The sequence below is a fragment of the Vicia villosa genome, linkage group LG6 (assembly GCF_029867415.1).
Source record: "Vicia villosa cultivar HV-30 ecotype Madison, WI linkage group LG6, Vvil1.0, whole genome shotgun sequence".
NCBI lineage: Eukaryota > Viridiplantae > Streptophyta > Magnoliopsida > Fabales > Fabaceae > Vicia > Vicia villosa.
In genome coordinates, this window is record NC_081185.1 from 44,517,823 (window position 1) to 44,531,634 (window position 13,812).

Here is a 13,812-nt window from a genome sequence, read left to right on the forward strand (position 1 = left end):
TTTTACATGGAATAAAATGTGCCATTTTTGAAAACCTGTCCACAACTACAAAAATATAATCTTTGCCATTCTTTGTTCTAGGCAGCCCCAAAACAAAGTCCATGGAAATGTCAATCCAAGGAAATTTAAGTACAGGCAAAGGAGTATACAAACCATGGGGCATAACTTTTAATTTAGCCTTTTTACACACAATGCATCTTTCACAAAGCTTTTGAACATCAATTTTCATGTGAGGCCAATAAAAATGTTCTTTTAAGAATTTTAGAGTTTTAGAAACCCCAAAATGACCCATTAGTCCTCCCTCATGCGCCTCTTTTACAAGTAATTCTCTAATGGAACCTTTAGGCACACATAGTCTTTTTTCTTTAAATAAATAGCCATTGTGCCTAAAATACCCATTGAAGGCAGTATGCTCACAAGCTAAAAATTTTGAAGAAAATTCAAGGTCACTTTTATACAAATCTTTAATATGCTCAAGACCGAAAACTTTTGTTTCAAGAGTAGAAAGCAAGACATATCTTCTTGAGAGTGCATCTGCCACAACATTAGATTTACCTTTTTTATGCTTGATTACATAAGGAAATTGTTCAAGAAACTCAACCCACTTGGCATGTCTCTTATTCAACTTACCTTGTCCCTTCAAATGCTTCATGGACTCGTGATCACTATGAATTACAAACTCTTTGGGCAGCAAGTAATGTTGCCAAGTTTGTAGAGCTCTCACCAAAGAATATAACTCCTTGTCATAGGTAGAATAATTCAGAGCAACCCCTTTTAACTTTTCACTAAAGTAAGCAATTGGGTGTCCTTCCTGCAACAAAACAACTCCAATTCCCACATTAGATGCATCACATTCAATTTCAAAAGATTTAGAAAAATTATGCAAGGCAAGAATGGGTGCTTGGGTGAGCTTTTCCTTTAGGGCAACAAAGGCCTGCTCTTGTTTCTCACCCCACTTAAAACCAACATCTTTTTTAACAATTTCATTGAGGGGTGCTGCCAAGGTACTGAAATCCTTCACAAACCTCCTATAATAGCTAGCCAAACCATGAAAACTTCTTACCTCACTTACATTTTTGGGAGGTGGCCACTCTCTGGTGGCTTTCACCTTTTCCTCGTCAACATGGACTCCTTTAGAGCTTACAATGAAACCTAAAAAAATCACATGATCGGTGCAAAAGACACATTTTTCTAAATTGGCATACAATTTTTCTTGTCTTAACACTTGCAAAACAGCCCTTAAATGATTACAATGATAATCTAAGTTCTTGCTATAGATCAAGATATCATCAAAATACACAACAACAAACTTACCCAAAAAATCCCTCAAAACATGGTTCATTAATCTCATGAAAGTGCTAGGTGCATTAGTTAGACCAAATGGCATAACCAACCACTCATATAAACCATATTTTGTTTTGAAAGCTATTTTCCATTCATCCCCCTCCCTTATTCTAATTTGATGGTATCCACTTTTCAAATCAATTTTGGAAAATAAACATGCACCAAACAATTCATCAAGCAAGTCATCTAACTTTGGAATGGGATGTTTATACTTAATGGTAATGTTATTAACAGCCCTACAATCGGTGCACATTCTCCAACTACCATCTTTTTTTGGAACTAAAATTACCGGAACAGCGCACGGATTTAGACTTTCTCTTACCCATCCTTTACTTACCAACTCAGCCACTTGTCTTTGTATTTCTTGAGTTTGTTGTGGATTGCTTCGGTAAGCTGGCCTATTAGGCAAGGACGCTCCCGGATTGAGATCAATGTGATGCTCAATTCCTCTTAAAGGTGGTAAACCACTTGGCACCTCTTTTGGAAACATGTCTTCAAATTCCTACACAAGAGTTTCAACACAACTAGGCAAATTTTGTGTGTTAGGAGTGTTAGCTAGCAACGCCACCTCTTTGCAAAATAGCAAATATAGGGGCTGTTGTGAAACATTTGCATTTTTAACCTCTCCTTTTTTTGCAATCAAAATCTCTTTCTTTTCATCATTCTTTTTTTTGTCATTTTTTTCTTTTGTTTTTGCTTTTCTTTTTCATTCTTTTCTTTTTCTTTTCTTTCTTGCTCATTTTTTTCTCTCATTTTCTTTTGATCTTCTCTCACCTCACTAGGATTTAATGGTACAAGATTGATCTTTTGACCATGATACATAAAAGAGTACTTATTGGAGTACCCGTCATGATTGGCTTTTCTATCAAATTGCCAAGGCCTACCTAATAACAAATGACTAGCTTCCATTGGTACTACATCACACAACACTACATCCTCATATTTTCCAATTTTAAAACAGACCTCAACTTGTTTATTAACAAGCATTTCTACACTTTCATTAAGCCATTGAAGTTTGTAAGGCTTAGGGTGAGGTTTTGTTTCCAAATTTAGTTTAGAAACCAAACGCGTGCTAGCAACATTTGTACAACTCCCTCCATCAATAATTAAAGAACAAACGTTTCCTTGCACAAAGCATCTTGTGTGAAAAAGGTTTTCTCTTTGACTTGTATCCTCCTCCTTGATTTGGCTTCCCAACATTCTTCTCACCATGAGTAAATCTCCACTAGGTATTTCTTCTTCAAACTCCTCATCATAATTACCATCTTCCTCTTCAACAATTTCTTCATTTTCTTCCATAAGCATAGTTCTCTTTGTTGGACATTGAGATGCGATATGTCCTTGGCCTTGACACTTGAAACACTTAACACTTTTGTTAGTTGAAACACTTGAAGAAAAATGTGTAATAGTTTTACCTTTGTTTTCAACCGTGGCTTCCTTAGATGATGAAGCACCCTCCTTCTTTGTTTTGTCCTTCCAACTTCGAGAACTGAAAGTGGTGGAATTTCTCCTTGCTTGGCTTTTTCTTTTGAGTTGTTGTTCCACTTTGATAGCTTGGTGTACCAATTCATCCATTTCAACATAGTGATGAAGTTCCACTATGTCACTAATGTCATGATTTAGACCATGGAGAAATCTAGCCATAGTTGTTTCATCGTCCTCCTCTACATTAGCTCTAATTTTGAGAACTTCCATCTCCTTGAAATATTCTTCAACACTTTTAGAACCTTGAGTGATTCTTTGCAATTTATTGTGCAATTCCCTATGATAATAGGAAGGAACAAACCTTCTCCTCATCATTCTTTTCATTTCTTCCCAAGTATCAATTGGTCGTTATGCATACCTCCTTCTATCTTTGATCAATTGATCCCACCAAACTAAGGCATACTCCTTGAACTCAATAGAAGCAACCTGCACTTTTTCAAGATTAGAATAATTGTGACAATTAAAAATTTGTTCAATTTTAGTCTCCCATTCTAGTTCTAGATATGCCTCTGGGTCACTCTTCCCAAAAAAAGATGGAACTTTAATTTTTATGCCCCTCAAATTATCTCCCCCTTGTCTCCTTCTACGCCTTCTTTCATCCTCATCACCACTACCATCATTAGAATTTTGGGGCCTCCTTTCCAACTCATCAATTCTTTGTTGAAACTGTTCACTTTGTTCTCTTAACAACCTTTCAAAATTGTCAGCATGGCCGCGATTTGAACAGTTAAAGCCGCTGTTCTATGTGAAGGTGGACTAGACATAATTCTGAAATATTTTTGAAATTAGGAACAAGTGTTTAAAAATGGACCTCACCATTCTACTCACGTGTTTACACTCAATCACTCGTGTTTCACTCAAATTTTTTTTTTTTGGCTTTTTTTTAATATAAAAACACTCTGCCTTTTACAACACAATTTGCTCTTTTAGTTCTTTAGAGAAACCAAAATGAATCAGCACAAAGAAATCAATTTGAGATGATAATCAACATACAAAAAGCTTTAAAAAAAACAGCGAACTAAAAAAGAAGACTCTAAAACAAAGGAAACAAGAAGAATTTTAAGAGTGTGGCAAGAAAAAAAAGAAATATATTTTTTTTAATCACAATCTTTAACAATCAGATCACTTTTTTTTCAATATTTTTTATATTCTTTTTTCGATTTTTTTTTATTTTTTTATAATGATAAATGGATAATAATGAAGAACAAGAATATAGACAATTTACCATGTTTTGGCCCTTTTCTTTTGGAATATGCTCTGATTACCACTTGATACGCACTAACTTTGTTAACTTTTGGAATACTAATTCTTTTGTGACTCAAAGGAAGTAATCTGCCTTATAATTGAAAGAATGGCAAAATTTGATACATGCATATAAAATAAACGAGATTGATATGAAATAAATGAGAGATAAGAAATGGAATTAAGTAGAAAGGGGCACCACACTCTTTCTTATCCAAGAGAGAATGATAAGCCTAGGGATGAGGATCACCACAAGAAAAGGATTTCTTGATAAGATCAGTTTTGGTCCAATCCAGAACCTAAGAGCAAATACTCTCACTTACACAATGTGTAAACTCGATAAAATTCATTGATCCAAAAAGAAGATACATGCCTCCTTTATATAGGAATGGCTTAAGATGATGAAATAAGTAAAAATTAACTCCTAATAAAACAAAAGGATTTCAGCCACTAATTATCATGATAGTGGGTTCATTTATTACAAAGAAAGTGCAAAATAAAGACGAGATAATGGGGTTCTTGAAATGGCAGAATAATGGAAATTCTTTATTTACCACTTCTCTTGCAACTTTCGTCCATTATAGTGTGGTTATTGGTATTTCCTTTATTTTTATTTATTTATGCATTATTGGGCCTTTTATCACATGCTTGGATGATAAGGATAAACTTGGGCCCTTTTTCTTCAGTCTCGCCCATGCATTCTATTGACTTGATCATGAAGTGAACTAAAGCATCATTGACTCTTCTTACACGTGTCTTTGTCATAGGACCTCCTAAGCTTCGCATTGTATCACTTATGTCTTGGATTACGTTCTCATCAGGTTTGGTGAACGGGTTTGTGTTCCTGATGTTTTTGAGCTTCGAAAGAATATCCTAGAAGGAAGGACACCGTAGTGAATTATTGGACTATGATGATGTTAATGAGTTGTAGTGCAAACTCAGAAAGGACACTATTATGTAGTAACGACAATTATGCTTAAATATTATTGTCGGCTATCTATTGACAAATTGAGGACTTGATCACCCTTAATCTCTTCTTGATAGTAGACAGAATCATATAGATGGGATGAGATTGTTGTTACCTTAATGGTATAAGATGCGATGAATACTAAGCCGTGAGAATAATCACTCACCATATCGTGTGAACTTATGAAGAAGTGAATATGAAAGAGTGTAACCTATTGGACGGTGATTAAGACGGGTAATCGGAGTCGCACAACGAAAGTGTGATGTAGAGTGGTGTTATAAGTAATCAGAATAGTGCAACAAAAGCGGAATGTAACGTGTTGGATAATTGCTGGTGTGACTTGAGAGGAGTCGAATAGTTGAAATTCAATGGTATAGGGATATTATTATTGAGTTTCTTGAAGGAAGCAGTTGGTGAAAAGTGTAAGTATTGTTTTATCGCTCAGATGGAAAAGTGTGTCTAAGGTTGGTAGGCCCGGTAGATGGAATGCATTACTGTAGTGTTGATCAGGTGTGATCATACCATGGATTGTGTAATTATATTATTTAATTATTGAGCGTATTATATGGGTCGCACCTCGACATTTCATTGTCGTTAACCTTTTGGAGATATAGCGAGTGGTACACCTTTGGGGTGGTCGAATGCGACGTAAGAGCTGAGATTGAATGCATGAGAAATGCTTTCTGTTGATTATGTCAGATTGATTTTGAGGATCGACTAGGAAAATGTTATCTGGGAACTAGAGAGTCAGATGAAGTATTACTATCCGGGACTTTTCACTTGAAATATATTTTCGAGGACGAAAATATTCTAAGCGGGGAAGAGTTGTGACACCCCAAATTCTAGACTAATTATTTAATTAATTATTTTAGCGTGATTCTATGAGTCATTCTGAAGTATTGAAAACGTGATGATATGTTGAGTCCTTATTATGGTTTGAGATGATTTATAATGACTTATGTAATGTTTTGATGATTCATGTGATGTCGTGGTGATTTGCGTGATACTTATGTGTATTGATGAATTTTGGCGTATTTTAGAATAATTAGAATAATAAGTGGAATAATTTTAACCAGTAAAATAAAATAATATCAGTGTTAGAGATATTAAGGATAAGAGTTGTCATTTGTGAAGAGTAAGTGAGGGCAATATGGGAAGACCATATTAGGGGTCCTAGGGGTAAAAAGATAAAAGAGGAAAGAGTGAAACATTATGTACGATCAAAGTTTTGTGAAAAGGCAAAGGTAGAGAGCTAGGGAACGAAGAACATGGAGGAATACATTGAGAGAACGCGAAGAGAAATAGAATCCAACCATGAATCATGGTAAGGGGTGACTATTCTTTATTAACTAGTATTATAGTTTTGATGATGGTAGAATAGATTAAGAGTTTGAACCTCTATTTAGGATGTGAGGGTTTGTGAGATTCTGACACTGATATGCCTAATTTGATGAATATGATGTAATTGGTTTGTTATAATTGATGGATGATAGTTATATTGCATTTTTATTGTGTTAGAATCATGAAAACTGATGAAAAGTGGTCACTATAATGTGTGGGTTCGTATTTGGTTTTGATAGTGAAGGTAGGAATGAAGAAAAGTCATAAAATTGGAGTTTTTCTACTTCAGCAGCGTCAGGAACCGGTTCCCAGGAGGGAGGAACCGTGTTCCCATAGTAAAAATACGAGACGAGGAAATTCAAGGTTTCAGGAACCCGTTCCCACACGGGGAGGAACCGGGTTCCACAGATTTTCTTAAATTTCACTTAACTTTAAAAGCTCCTAACTTTCAAACCGTAAGTCTGTTTTAGACGCCATTTTGGACGTTGTTCCGTAAATTAAATACTCTACCATATGAAATAAAGAAAACAACAATAACTTGATTTTATTTTGAAAAGTATCGTTTTCTCCAAATGTGGTTTATTCTTGTTTTGCATAATTGATGAGGTGCAATGATTTGTTGTTTGCCTAATTGAATATATACAATGATGTGTGTTGTTATAATGTGATTGCTTCTACTTGTTATGAAAATGGATGTTGTTCGTGGTAAATATGGTTATCATGTGTTTTGATGAATGATGATGCAAATGGATGTTGTTCATGGTAAATGTTGTTATCATGTGTTTTGATGAATGATGATGTAAACGGATGTTATTCATGGTAAATGTTGTTAGAACAAGATTTGTTCTGATCAATATTCTTAGTTTTGATGATAACAATGTATATGAATTTTGTATGAGATAATGTGGTACTCTAATACTATGCAATTTCCATTTCAGGAATTATATAAAGAGTATGCACAAAATCAGCGCAAAAAGCACTGACTCAGAAGGTTCAGCATGCAACATCAGAACATGGTCTGGCAAGACATCAGAAGATGGTCAAGCAGAATCAAAACATGGTCTATGGAAGCATCAGAAGAACTTGAGATCAGAAGCAGAAGCACGGAAGTTCTCATGGTATCACGCTAAGAAGCACTTCAAGGTCAGAAGACAAGAAGATGCTCTGCACCAAGCTGTTTGACTCTAATGATATTCAAACGTTGTTTACACAAACATATGATCAGAAGCAACTACAAGATGGCAGGCTACGCTGACTGACAAAAGGAACGTTAGTAGCTATTAAAGGCAACGTCAGTAGACACAGCGAAAGCAAGGCTCGAGGTAGTTGACAAAAGAGTGAAACATTAAATGCAATGCTGTACAGAATACGCAAAGCATTAAATGCTCCCAACGGTCATCTTCTCAAACGCCTATAAATTGAAGTTCTGATGAGAAGCAAGGTTACGAACTTTGAACACAACACTTGCACAAACATACAGAAATGCAGTCAAATTCAAAAAGCTCTCAAAACTTCATCTTCAACCTCACTACAGTGCTGTTGTAATATCTTAGTGAGATTAAGCTTAAACTTTAAGAGAAATATCACAGTTATGATTATAGCTTTTAAGAAGCATTGTAATACTCTTAGAATTTGTTTACATTAAGTTGTAAGAACTAGAGTGATCAGGTTGTTGATCAGTATACTCTAGAAAGTCTTAGAGGGTATCTAAGCAGATTGTTCCTAGAGTGATCAGGTTGTGATCAGTATACTCTAGAAGACTTAGAAGTTGTCTAAGTGGAAAACCATTGTAATATTGTGTGATTAGTGGATTAAATCCTCAGGTGAGGTAAATCACTCCAAGGGGGTGGACTGGAGTAGTTTAGTTAACAACGAACCAAGATAAAAATCATTGTGCAAATTGTTTTTATCTTACAAGTTTTAAAAGCTACACTTATTCAAACCCCCCCCCCCCTTTCTAAGTGTTTTTCTATCCTTCAATTGGCATCAGAGCGCCGGTTCTAAGGTGCAAGCACTTAACCGTGTTTAGAAAAGATTCAGGAAGAGAAAAACGCTTCAGTACAAGATGGCTGGTGAAGATCCATCAAATACATCTACATCTGGCTCAATTGAGCAATACAATGGAAATGGTAACAATGGTTACACTAGACCACCAGTATTTGATGGTGAAAACTTTGAATACTGGAAAGATAGACTTGAAAGTTACTTCCTTGGTCTAGATGGTGACTTATGGGATCTGCTGATGGATGGTTACAAACATCCAGTGAAAGCTACTGGTGTAAAGCTCACAAGACAAGAAATGAATGATGATCAAAAGAAGCAATTCAAAAATCATCATAAGTGTAGGACCGTTTTGCTGAATGCTATCTCTCATGCTGAATATGAGAAGATATCTAACAGGGAAACTGCCTATGATATATATGAATCATTGAAAATGACTCATGAAGGAAATGCCCAAGTCAAGGAGACTAAAGCTCTTGCCTTGATCCAGAAGTATGAAGCCTTCAAGATGGAGGATGATGAAAATATTGAGAAGATGTTCTCAAGATTTCAAACGCTAACTGCTGGATTGAGAGTTCTTGACAAGGGATACACAAGGGCTGATCATGTCAAGAAGATCATCAGAAGCTTGCCAAGAAGATGGGGTCCTATTGTAACTGCTTTCAAAATTGCCAAGAATCTGAATGAAGTATCTCTTGAAGAATTGATCAGTGCTCTAAGGAGTCATGAAATTGAGCTGGATGCTAATGAACCTCAGAAGAAAGGTAAGTCTATTGCGTTAAAATCTAATTATAAAAAATGCACTAACGCCTTTCAGGCTGAAGAAGTAGATTCTGAAGAATCAGAATCAGAAGAAGAAGATGAACTGTCCATGATCTCCAGAAGGGTAAACCATCTCTGGAAGAGCAAGCAAAGGAAGTTCAAGAGCTTCAGAAGTTCAAAGAAGCCTGAAAGAGGAGAATCTTCTGGATGCAGAAGATCTGACAAGAAGAAGGTCATCTGCTATGAATGCAATGAGCCTGGACACTTCAAGAATGAATGTCCAAAACTTCAGAAGGAGAATCCCAAGAAGAAGTTTCATAAGAAGAAAGGTCTGATGGCAACATGGGATGATTCAGAATCAGAATCTTAAGGCGAGCAGGCAAACCTTGCACTGATGGCCACAGTGGATGACGGATCAGAATCTACATCAGAATCAGATTTTGAAGAGGTATTTTCTGAACTATCTAGAAAAGAGTTAGTTTCCAGTTTAACTGAACTTCTGGAACTCAAGGCTCATCTTAGTATCAAATACAAAAAGCTGAAAAAGCTATTTGAATTTGAAACTAAGAAGCTGGAAGTGGAAAATTCTGAACTTAAGGAAAAAGTTTTAAAATTATCCAAAGATATTGGATCTCCTTCTGAATCAGAAAAATCCACTCCTAGTCTCAATCATATTCTGAAAGAATATGACTCGAGCTTCAGAAAGTTTCTATCTAGAAGTATTGGCAGAAGTCATCTTGCTTTTATGATATATGGTGTTTCTGGAAACAAAAGGATTGGCGTTGGCTATGAGGGTGATATCCCACTTAAATTTGAACCTGTAGATGATTTGAAAATCACATACAAACCATTGTATGATCAGTTCAAATATGGCCACTCACATGATATTAGGCTCACTTCACATGCTAAAAGCTTTAACACTACACACACCAAGAAGCATGTGACACAACCTAAAAAATATCAGGCTGCCAAACCTAAAGAATATCATGCCGTTCCTCCTGTTACTTATCATGCTAAACCCAAGTTCAACCAGAACTTGAGGAAAACTAACAAGAAAGGACCCAAGAAACTGTGGGTACCCAAGGAGAAGATAATTTCTGTTGCAGATATCCTTAGCAGCAAAGAAGACAAAGCACAAAATGTCATGGTACCTGGACTCTGGGTGCTCGCGACACATGACGGGAAGAAGGTCTATGTTCCAAGACCTGGTGCTTAAATCTGGTGGAGAAGTCAAGTTTGGAGGAGATCAGAAGGGCAAGATTATTGGCTCTGGAACCATAAGTATTGGTAACTCTCCTTCCATAACTAATGTACTTCTTGTAGAAGGATTAGCGCATAACTTATTGTCCATAAGTCAATTAAGTGACAATGGTTATGACATAATCTTCAATCAAAAGTCTTGCAAGGCTGTAAGTCAGAAGGATGGCTCAATCCTATTTACAGGCAAGAGAAAGAACAACATTTATAAGATTGATCTTTCAGATCTTGAGAAGCAGAAGGTGACTTGCCTTATGTCTGTTTCTGAAGAGCAATGGGTCTGGCACAGAAGATTAGGACATGCTAGTTTGAGAAAGATTTCTCAGATTAACAAACTAAATCTGGTCAGAGGACTCCCAAATCTGAAATACAAATAAGATGCTCTTTGTGAAGCATGTCAGAAGGGCAAGTTCTCCAAACCTGCATTCAAATCTAAGAATGTTGTCTCTTCCACAAGGCCGTTAGAACTTCTGCACATTAATCTGTTTGGACCAGTCAAAACAGCATCTGTCAGAGGGAAGAAATATGGATTAGTCATCATAGATGATTATAGCCGCTGGACATGGGTAAAGTTCTTAAAACACAAGGATGAGTCTCATTCAGTGTTCTTTGAATTCTGCACTCAGATTCAATCTGAGAAAGAGTGCAAAATCATAAAGGTCAGAAGTGATCATGGTGGTGAATTTGAGAACAGATTCTTTGAGGAGTTCTTCAAAGAAAATGGTATTGCCCATGATTTCTCTTGCCCTAGAACTCCACAGCAAAATGGAGTTGTAGAGCGAAAGAATAGGACTCTACAAGAAATGGCCAGAACCATGATCAATGAAACCAATATGGCTAAGCACTTCTGGGCAGAAGAAATAAACACTGCATGTTATATTCAGAATAGAATCTCTATACGACCTATTCTAAATAAGACTCCTTATGAATTGTGGAAGAACAGAAAGCCCAACATTTCATATTTTCATCCTTTTGGATGTGTTTGTTTCATTCTGAATACTAAAGATCATCTTGGTAAGTTTGATTCTAAGGCACAAAAATGTTTCCTTCTTGGATATTCTGAACGCTCTAAAGGCTACAGAGTATACAATACTAAATATTGGTTGTAGAAGAATCAATCAATATCAGATTTGATGATAAGCTTGGTCTTGAAAAGCCAAAGCAGTTTGAGAATTTTGCAGATATAAATATTGATATATCAGAAGCTGTAGAACCAAGAAGCAAAGTTTCAGAAGCTGAAAATCTCAGAAACAAAGAATCAGAAGATCAAGTTGCTGCATCTTTAGAGAATCTCAGAATTTCTGAAGAGCCAACGGTCAGAAGATCTTCTAGACTCACCTCAGCTCACTCAGAAGATGTGATTCTTGGAAAGAAAGATGATCCTATCAGAACTAGATCATTTCTAAAGAATGGTAGTCAGAATCAGTGACCAGAATCAGAAGATGAAAAGTTCTATTCATCATCAGAAGCAAATGCAATGCAACACAGCTGTCATCAAGTGTCTTCTGATGGTGAACACGTGTTTGCACGGATGGTACAAGCGTGAGTGAATCTGATGGGACACCGCCCTAGGTAACTGTGTAAATCATTTCAATTACCATGTTCTCTCACCTAACGTCATTCATCATTTAATGCAGTTGATTTCATTTGATTCTGTAACTGTTCATTCTCATAATTTTATTGCATTCATTTTCAAATCCGCCTCTATAAATATATTACAAATCATGATGTTTATCTTTTTCGCTCCCATTCTCTCTCTCTCCTTGTGCATGCATTTTTGTAACCTCTTTTCCCTTTTTTTCTCTAACCCTAAGCGCAAACCCAAAAATATTTCTTGCAATCTCAGTACTGTTTCAATGGCTGCTTCATCATCTCTCAATGCTGGTTCATCTGCTCCTCTCCATCTTCAAGAAGAAGATCAGTAAATTGTTCCGGTTATCTCCTGCTCTATTCCCAAAAAGGAGTTGGAAGTTATCTGTGAACTTATGGTAGACTTTGATAGTCTTGAAGAACATGAGTTTCATCTTAAAGAAGATATCATATTTCAAGGATGGACTTCATTATTTGCTGAGTTCTGTGGACCGGTTTACCCAGATCTTGTAAAAGAATTTTGGGTGCACGCTGTTGTAGCTCCTAAATCTATTCAGTCTTTTGTTCATGGGAAGTTTGTAGTCGTTACTGAAAACATTCTGAGAATGATGTTTGATCTAAGAAACCCTGAGGGTGCTCATGAAATTAATCTAAGGGCTGATTGGGATAAGGTATTGGCTACTCTCTATAAAGATGTGAAGAAAACCGATCGTGTCAAGGGCATGAAGGATCTCTACAAAATCTGGACCAAGATTCTTCTAGGGTGTTTCTATCACAGGAAAGCAACCCATTCTGCAGATTTTGTCAACAATGAGCAGAAATACATTCTGTATTGCATTGCCACTCAGAAGAAGGTTGATGTTATCTACATAATCTTCAACCACATGTGGAATGCTGTAAGGGATTCCAGAAATGCTTTCAGAAAAAGGAAGTGTACTATTATTCCTTTTGGAAGAATTATTACAAATCTTCTGGTTCATTCCAAGATTGTTGAGGACCTGGAAGCTCAAGGGACCATCAAAGATCTGGTTGTTGATACTGAAAGTTGCTTGAATGCTCTCACCTTGAGAAAGATGAGTGTTATTGATGTTATCATATAAACCCCTCAACCTCTTCCTGGAGCAAGAAGCAGAAGAGATCCTGTTCTTGCTGACTTTAAGTCCTTCTTCAGAAGTGAGCTGCCAGGAGTCAGAACTATATATCTGAACTCACTCAAGGAAGAAAAAGACAAAGTTGCTCCTGCTAAAGGTGGTCGCAAGAAAGTTTCCACTTCCAGGCCTGCTGCTTCAGACGATGTTTCAGAAGCTGCACCTGATGCTGTTGTCAAGAAGGAGAGAAGGACAAAGCGAAAATTTGATCATCCTTCTGTTAACCAGGAGAAGGTAGTCCAAAGTGTAGCTGCTGCTACTGATGTTGTTGAGAAAGCTGCTCAAGAAGAAGTTGTTGCTGAAGAAGTTCAGGAAGTTGTAGTTGAAAATAAAGATAGTGAAAAAGAGACTGCTGAGAAGAAGAAGAAGAAGAAGAAGAGAAAAATGAAAAATAAGAATGTGGAAAGTGAAAAGGCTGTTGAAAAGAAGAAGACAAGAAAATTGATCATTGAAGATTCGGATGAAGAAGAAGAAGAAGCTCAAGAAGCTGTGAATCAGCAAGCAGAAGCTGTGAATCAGCCAGAAGGAATTACTCAAGGACCAACAACTCAAGTAGTTGAAGGTCAGAAGGCTGTTGATAATGAGAAGGAGAGACTGGAATCTACCAGAAGAAGAGAAATTTCTCTTGGGAAGACAAAGATTGTGGAAGAGCAGAAGAGTAAGAAGCAGAGGAAA